This window comes from Spinacia oleracea, chromosome 3 (genome assembly GCF_020520425.1).
Source record: "Spinacia oleracea cultivar Varoflay chromosome 3, BTI_SOV_V1, whole genome shotgun sequence".
In the NCBI taxonomy this organism is placed as follows: Eukaryota; Viridiplantae; Streptophyta; class Magnoliopsida; order Caryophyllales; family Amaranthaceae; genus Spinacia; species Spinacia oleracea.
The window spans coordinates 108392598-108400492 of NC_079489.1; positions in this window are offsets into that span (position 1 = coordinate 108392598).

The window sequence follows — 7895 nt, forward strand, 5'->3', positions numbered from 1 at the left end:
CACAACAGCATCCCATCCACCAACATCATCAATCAGAGTGTGAGAATCCAGAATCTTCCTCAGTGACCAAGAGATTGTAGCTGGCCATTGAGTGGAAAGAGGCCTGTTTTTAATGTAATAGGTGTGAACCCATCTGCTCCACAATCTGTCTTTTTTGTGAGTTAGAGCCCAAAGCAGCTTAGACACAGCAGCTTTATTCCATAACCCCATTTCCTTAAGGTTCCACCCACCAGCACTTCTAGGAAGACAAAGAGAGTGCCATGCCACCATGGATCTTTTGGAAGGATCAGTAAGACCAGTCCAAAGGAAAATCCTACAGAAGTTCTGGATTTCCTTTAACACTTTCTTAGGTAAAATAAAGATTTGACACCAGAAAGCTTGCAAACTAAGCAAGATTGCTTGAACCAACTGAAGTCTACCAGCATAAGAGAGATGCCTAGCTGTCCAAGACTTAGCTCTAGCCACCACCTTGTCAATCAAAGTTCTGCATTGGTTATAAACCAGTTTTTTAGTAGAGAGTGGAACACCAAGATACCTAAAGGGAAATTGCCCCTCTGGAATATGAACTGCATCAAGAATAGCAGCTTTGGTAGCAGCAGAAACCCCACCAATGTAAATGTTACTCTTGTCCAAATTAGCTTCAAGACCTGAAGCTCTTGAAAAATTATTGAAAGCAGCAAAAAGCATCTCAACTGACAGAGTATCAGCTCTTGAGAACATAAGAAGATCATCAGCAAACATCAAGTGTGTGAGGGCCAACTTCTCACACTTAGGGTGGAAATTGAAATCTGGAAAATTCTGCAGCTGTTGTAAGTGTCTTGTAAGATATTCCATACCAATAGCAAAGAGAAATGGAGACATTGGATCACCCTGTCTCAAACCCTTCTTTGCTCTGAAGGGTTGTGATGGCTTCCCATTGATCAAAATGCTATAAGAAACAGTAGAGATACAGGTGAAAACCCACCTCACAAAGCACACAGGAAACCCAAGTTCCACCATAACACTTTTCAGATAAGACCACTCAATGGAATCATAAGCTTTCTTCAAATTCACCTTTATGAGACACCTTGGAGAGATGTGAGTTCTGGTATAACCTTTGATCAGCTCAGTTGCTAGGAGAATATTATCAGAGATTTGCCTGCCAGGAATAAAGCCAGATTGAGCTTCATTCACAACATCACCAATAACACTCTGCATCCTGGTTGTGAGAATCTTTGCCACTAGCTTATAGATAACAGTACAGCAAGCTATAGGCCTAAAATCCTTAACCTTAGAAGGGTTAGGAACCTTAGGGACAAGAGTAATGGAAGTACAGTTGAATTGAGGCAGCATAGTGTTAGTTCTGAAAACTTCAAGTACAGCTTTATACACATCAGCCTTAATAACATGCCAAGTTCTTTTAAAGAAAACAGCATTGAACCCATCAAGGCCAGGGGCTTTGTCATCACCAATCCCTTTAAGAGCTTGGTCAATTTCTAAAGTGGTTACCTCTCTGGATAGCCATTGTTTAGCAGGAATACTGAGAGTACTACCACTTCTCAAAGTAGGAATGTGAACTGCAGGCAAGGACTGAGCAGCTGACCCAAGCAATTTTTTATAAAAACCAACAATTTCACCCTGAATAGCATCAGCTTCAACCAATTTGTTTCCACAATCATCAAACAGAACTGTAATCATGTTTTGCCTATTCCTTTCCTTGATAGAAGAGAAGAAGAAATGGTGATTAGAGTCCCCCACTTGGAGCCATTGAATTCTTGATTTTTGCCTCAAAGCAATTTCATCCACCCTAAGCCATTTCCTCAAATTATCAGTGAAAGTTCTCTCTTGTTCAAACAACTCAGGAGAAGGAGTAGTTTGAAGAGAGGTTTGAACTATCTCTAGCTGAGATCTAGCCATTTCAATTCTCTCTTTGATGCCAGCAAACTCTTCAGAATGCAGAGCTTTCAACTTGTGCTTCACAAGGTTCAAATTAGACCACAAACTAAACATAGCAGAACCTGTTTTCCCTCTGGTACCCCAACTATTCTCTATCAGAGAAGCAAACTTACTATGATCTGCAAGGTAATTCAGGAATCTAAAAGGTTTGCCTCCCTCCATTTTATCAGGTAAACAGTTCACCAAGAGTGGAGAGTGGTCAGAAATGGAAGAGTTGAGATATTGAACAGGAACACCACTAAACTTATGGATCCAACCAGCATTACCAAGCCCCCAATCAATTCTACTAGCTGTTTTCCCATCACCAGAACCTTTATGCCATGAGAAATAGTGACCCACACTTTGTAGGGGACAAAGACCAGCAGTCAAAATGAACTCATTAAAATCTTTGGTTTCAGCAATAGAAACCTGAGAGCCATTAATCCTATCAGTGTCAGACAAGAGGGAATTAAAGTCACCAGATAAGATCCAAGGGTGAGAACCAACACTAGGGAGAATAAGCACAAGGGAGTGCCAAAGATCCTTCCTAGTTTCAATGGTATGCAAACCATAGACTGCTGTAAAGAAGAAAGAAATATCACCAGTTCTATCCCTAATCACACAGTGCAAAAACTGCTCATGAGTATGCAGAATTGACAGATCAACTTCTGATTGTTGCCAACCCAACCAGATCCTGCCTCTAGGATTCAAGCTATAATTGTTCTCCCAACTCCAGTGTCTACCAAGTTTAGAAGACAACCTAGGAAATTTAGCTATTTTTACTCTAGTTTCTAATAAAGCAATGATATTAACATTGTTAACTTGCAACAGATGCTTTACCTCAGAAGCTTTAACAGGATCATTAAAGCCTCTCACATTCCAAGTACATAAGTTAACCTTCTTCATGAGGTTCATGTGAGGTATTCTGCACAATCACACCATCACTATCCATTTCTCCAGATATCTCCTTGAATCCCAAATCACCAGAAAGCACAGTGAAAGGATTACTAGGGCTCAAATTCCTCATCCTGCTAGGTCCCCTAGTTCTCCTTGTTACAATGTTCCAATCTTGACCACTAGTTTGAACTACAGGTGGATCATGATGGGGAGTAAGGATCCCCCCTGTCTGTTGCTGTGGGGCTGAAACATGCTGCTGAGTTGGCTTAGCCACCCAAATCTTCTTTACAGCTGGTTTAGGAGCTACATTAGAGGGCTTGGTACAATCATGGCCTGCTGTATTGCACTTTTTACAATAGAGGGGTTTCCAATCATACACTACAGCCTGTTTGAACACAACTCCCCTAGCATCTTCAATCCAAACATGGTCTGGTAACACAGTAGTAATATCCATCTCAATCAAAACCCTGGCAAATGAAACTCTCTCCTGCTTTGTTGTACACTCATCAGCACACAAGGGAACCCCCAACAAACTACTGATCCTACTGAGAGAATCACTCCCCCAGCAATGCAAAGGCAAATTAGGAAATTTAACCCACAAGGGAATCACTTTGAGAACCTCCTCATAGAAGTTGAAATCTGCTGCCCATGGCTTAATGATCACTGGCTTACCATAAAAGGTGTAAGGACCCCCTGCAACAATGCGATTATTATCCTCAATGCACTCAAATCTAATGATAAAGTACCCTTCATCATGAAAAAACACTTGAGGAGTAGAAACTTCACTCCACACAGCAACCATAAATCTCCTTACAGAGGCCAAAGTTGGTGATTCTCCTACAACATACATAACTAAAGAGGCTTGCCATTTATCAGCCATAGTGGCAAGCTCAGATTGCTGCAGTTGTGCTACTTTTTTCCCATCTTTAACCAAAGGTGTCACAAATTCCAGGGGAGCTCCTTTGGAAGCAAGCTTAGCCCCAGCAAATAGATTCACCCATGGTTCCTTAACAGTTCCCCCCTCCTTAGGAACCTGTGTCGAACCACTAGGAGAAGCTTGATGCTTCAATGGTTGACCAATAACACCCACATGACCAGAGTTTCGAAAAACAGAGTCCGTACTACACTGAGGAATCAAATTCCCCTCCCCAGTGAGCCCCAACGATTGATTCAAAGCAATAATGGTGTCATGAAGAGCTTTAGGAATCATACCAGCCGAGGAGTGCACTAGATTGGAGTAAACAAGTTCTTCATTCTCAGAGTTCGTCGCGCTATTTGCAGCAGCTGGGTTCGATTTTTGGCCCCCTTCTGGAACCAAAAGAGACTCATTTCTAGGGTTAGACTGAGCGGAAACATCCTCCGAAGCTATTGGTGAAGTTACAATCAAGCTAGCCTTCTTCTTCTTCGCCATTGGTGAAGGTGGCGCACGTTAGTAAACACCCTTAACGTACACCCTCTCAGCTTGGGGGAGAAGAAAGCTTTTTAATATGAGTAGCAATTATTTATTATTATTATTATTATTATTGTTGTTGAATCTTATTGGAACTTATCGGAACTTATATGAACTTATCTTAACTTATTGACACTTATTGGAACTTATTGAAACTTATTGGAACTTATCTGAACTTATCTGAACTGAAACTTATTTTTTTAAGGTGAACAGAACGCACCCTTAGAAGAGAAAGTAAAAGATTGAAGGAACTCTACCCATTTAGTATGTCTATGGTTAAGTTTTTGTTGCCCATGAATATAATTCAAAATCTCATGATCAGAATGGAGAATAAAAGGTTTAAATAATGAGACCAATGATCAAGAGCTTGAACAATAGCATAGAATTCTCGATCATAATTAGAATAGTTAAGCTTTGGACCACTCAAATTCTCACTAAAGAATGAAACTGGCCTTTTTTCTTGCAATAGAACAACACCTATCCCAACTCCACTAGCATCACACTCCTCCTCAAACAATTTATCAATATTAGGCAAAGCAAGAACAAGAGCACTACATAGCAAGGACTTCATCTCTTCAAAAGATTTTTGCGCACCCTTAGTCCACACAAACTCTCCTTTCTTCATTAACTCAGTGATTGACGCCATAATAGAGGAGAAATTTCGAATGAATCTCCTATAGAATGAAGCTAATCCATGAAAACTTCGAACCTCATGAACCACTACAAGAATTTGTATCTTTAACGACAACCTAATTACGACGGGTCATAAATCCCGTCGCAAAAGCCTTTTGCGACGGGGCTAACAACCAAACAATGACGGGAATAACCGTCGCAAATGTCTTTTACGACGGGTTTACGACGGATTTACGACGGGATTTCTATTAACGACGGCCCCCTTTTATGACGGGTTCGCGACAGGAAATCCCGTCGTTAATCAACGATTATTGGCCTTTCGCGACGGGATTTCCCATCGTTAATAGTACAATCTCTTGTAGTGAACATTCTTTGGAAACATCCAAGTAGATATGGCCACAACCTTTTCAGGATCAACTCTAACTCCATCCCCAGCAACAATATAACCAAGAAAAGTAATGCTAGGAGACATGAACGTACATTTTTCTAATTTTCCATACAACTTTTGGTTCCTTAAGACCTCAAATAAACTTCTCAAATGTAAAAGATGGTCATCTTGAATCTTACTATACACAAGTATATCATCAAGATAAATAAAAATAACTTATTTAGGAAAGGACGTAATACCTCATTCATTAGACGCATGAATGAAATAGGAGCGTTGCAAAGGCCAAAAGGCATAACCATCCACTCATAGAGGCCTTGCTTGGTTTTGAAAGCAGTTTTCCATTCATATCCTTCCCTTATCCTCATCTGATGATAGCCACTCTGTAGATCAATTTTGGAGAAAAATGTGGCTCCATGTAACTCATCCAACATATCTTCAAGTCTAGGCATAGGGAACCTATACTTGATGGTAATGTTGTTCACTGCCCTACTATCTATGCACATCCTCCAAGTTCCATCTTTTTTTGGTACAAGTAAAGCAGGTACAACACATGGACTCATACTTTCCCTAACATGTCCCCTCTCAATGAACTCTTCAATTTGGCGGTGAAGTTCCTTTGAATCTTCAGGGTTACACCTATAAGCGGGTTTGTTAGGTAATGGGGCTCCTGGAATCAAGTCTATTGTGTGTTCAATGCCCCTCATTGGAGGTAAAACTTGGGGTAATTCATCCGGAAACATATCCCCAAATTCTTCCATTAGTCCTTGTAAAGGTGTGGATATGGGTTTTGAGATTAAGGTTTGTGAATGGCGAATGAATAAATCATAACCTATTCCCTCTTCCTCAATCTCCTTCTCCGACTCCTTTGCAGTAAAAAACATACTACTCTTAGACTCTTGTTTCTTAGGTGTGATTTGTGGAGATAAAGGATGTAATCTAAGCCTTTTACTATGCCTCGTCACAGTGTACACATTAGTATCCCTCTCATGGCTCACCTTCCTGTCAAACTGCCATGGTCTCCCTAACAATAAATGACATGCCCTCGATCATAGGTACTACATCACACCATAGTTCATCCACATAACTCCCAATTGAGAAAGCTATAAGTGCTTGTTTCTTAACCCTGATTCCGGCACTATCATCGAGCCAATTTAGTTTATAAGGTCTAGAGTGATCCCTTGTAGGAAGTTTCAGTTTACATACCATGTTTGAGGAAGCTATATGGGTGCATGATCCACTATCCACTATGACATTGCACGTATTATCTCCAATCTTGCACCTTGTGTGGAAAATATTCTCCCTTTGTTCCGCATTAGGAGCACTCTCAATGTGTAGAGTCCTCCTTACCACGCCAAGCGTTCTACCCACATCTTCAACAAAAGCATCTTCTTCCTCCTCCTCTCCATTCATCTTTTCGGGAATAAACTCATACAAAGCCTCCTCCGCGCCAACATCTCCTCATACTGCCTCAATGTAAAAGCCCTCGGCCTCTTGGTTGGACATTTAATTGTAATATGTCCCTTACCTTGGCATTTAAAACATCTCCTTCTACTATCAAACTCTTCTTTTGGTACAAACACCTTCCGCTTTTCTCCCTTCATGTCCTCAGCTCCTTAGTTTGAGAACTAGAACCTTTTCTCCCTCCTCCATACATGGAAGAAGTGGTTTTGTAAGTGTTTTGGAAAGAATTTCCTTTGTAAGAACTATTCGAACCAGCCTTGTATCCCCCACTAAAGTTAGGTTTTTGTTGTTCTTTACCTCTACTTTCGAACTTCAATGCTCGTTTGCACACATCATCAAAGTTGATATAATGAGCTATATCAACTTGGTTTTCTATATGCCTCGACAATCCCTTACTGTATCTCGCAATCTTCAAGGCCTCCTTCTCTTGCATATCACAAATCAAACAAAGTCTATCAGACTCCCTCGTGTACTCGGCCACACTCAAGTTATCTTGCATCAAAGAGGTGAGTTTAATGTATTGTTCTTGCTTATACTCTCTAGGTAGAAACATAGCCTTCAATTTCTTCTTTAAGCTCGACCAAGTGTCTATAGGTTCCTTCCCATATCGTCTCCTTTGAGCCTTGAACCCCTCAAGCCATAAAGATGCGTACTTTGTCAGTTTTATGGTTGCAAGTTTGTACCTTTTATGGTCGTTGTACCCCTTGTACTCAAATACCTTTTCTATTTGTCGAATCCATTCAAGAAGATTTTCAGGATCCGAATCCCCATTAAACTCCGTAAGGTCTAACTTCAATCCCCTATATTCATCATAGTTGCGTGTATTAACACTCCTTCCTCCTGAATCTCCATCAGAATCTCATCTCCTTCGGTCTACATATTGTTCTTCATCACTACACTCGTGACTGCATCGAGTCTAGTTTTCAGATCTTGCACCTGTCCAACCTGAACACTTAGTGCCTTAATAGCCTTCATGATTTCGGATTGCTCCTCCATGATTTCGAACTCCAAAATGTTGCTCAAAATCGGAAAAACACTCGCGCACAACCCCCTTACTTCTCTGGTTCAGAATTCCTTTAATTCGTGATTAAACTCCAAGAAATTTTCACACTACAAATTTCAGATGTTACAAGACCCCTCGAATTGGAATCC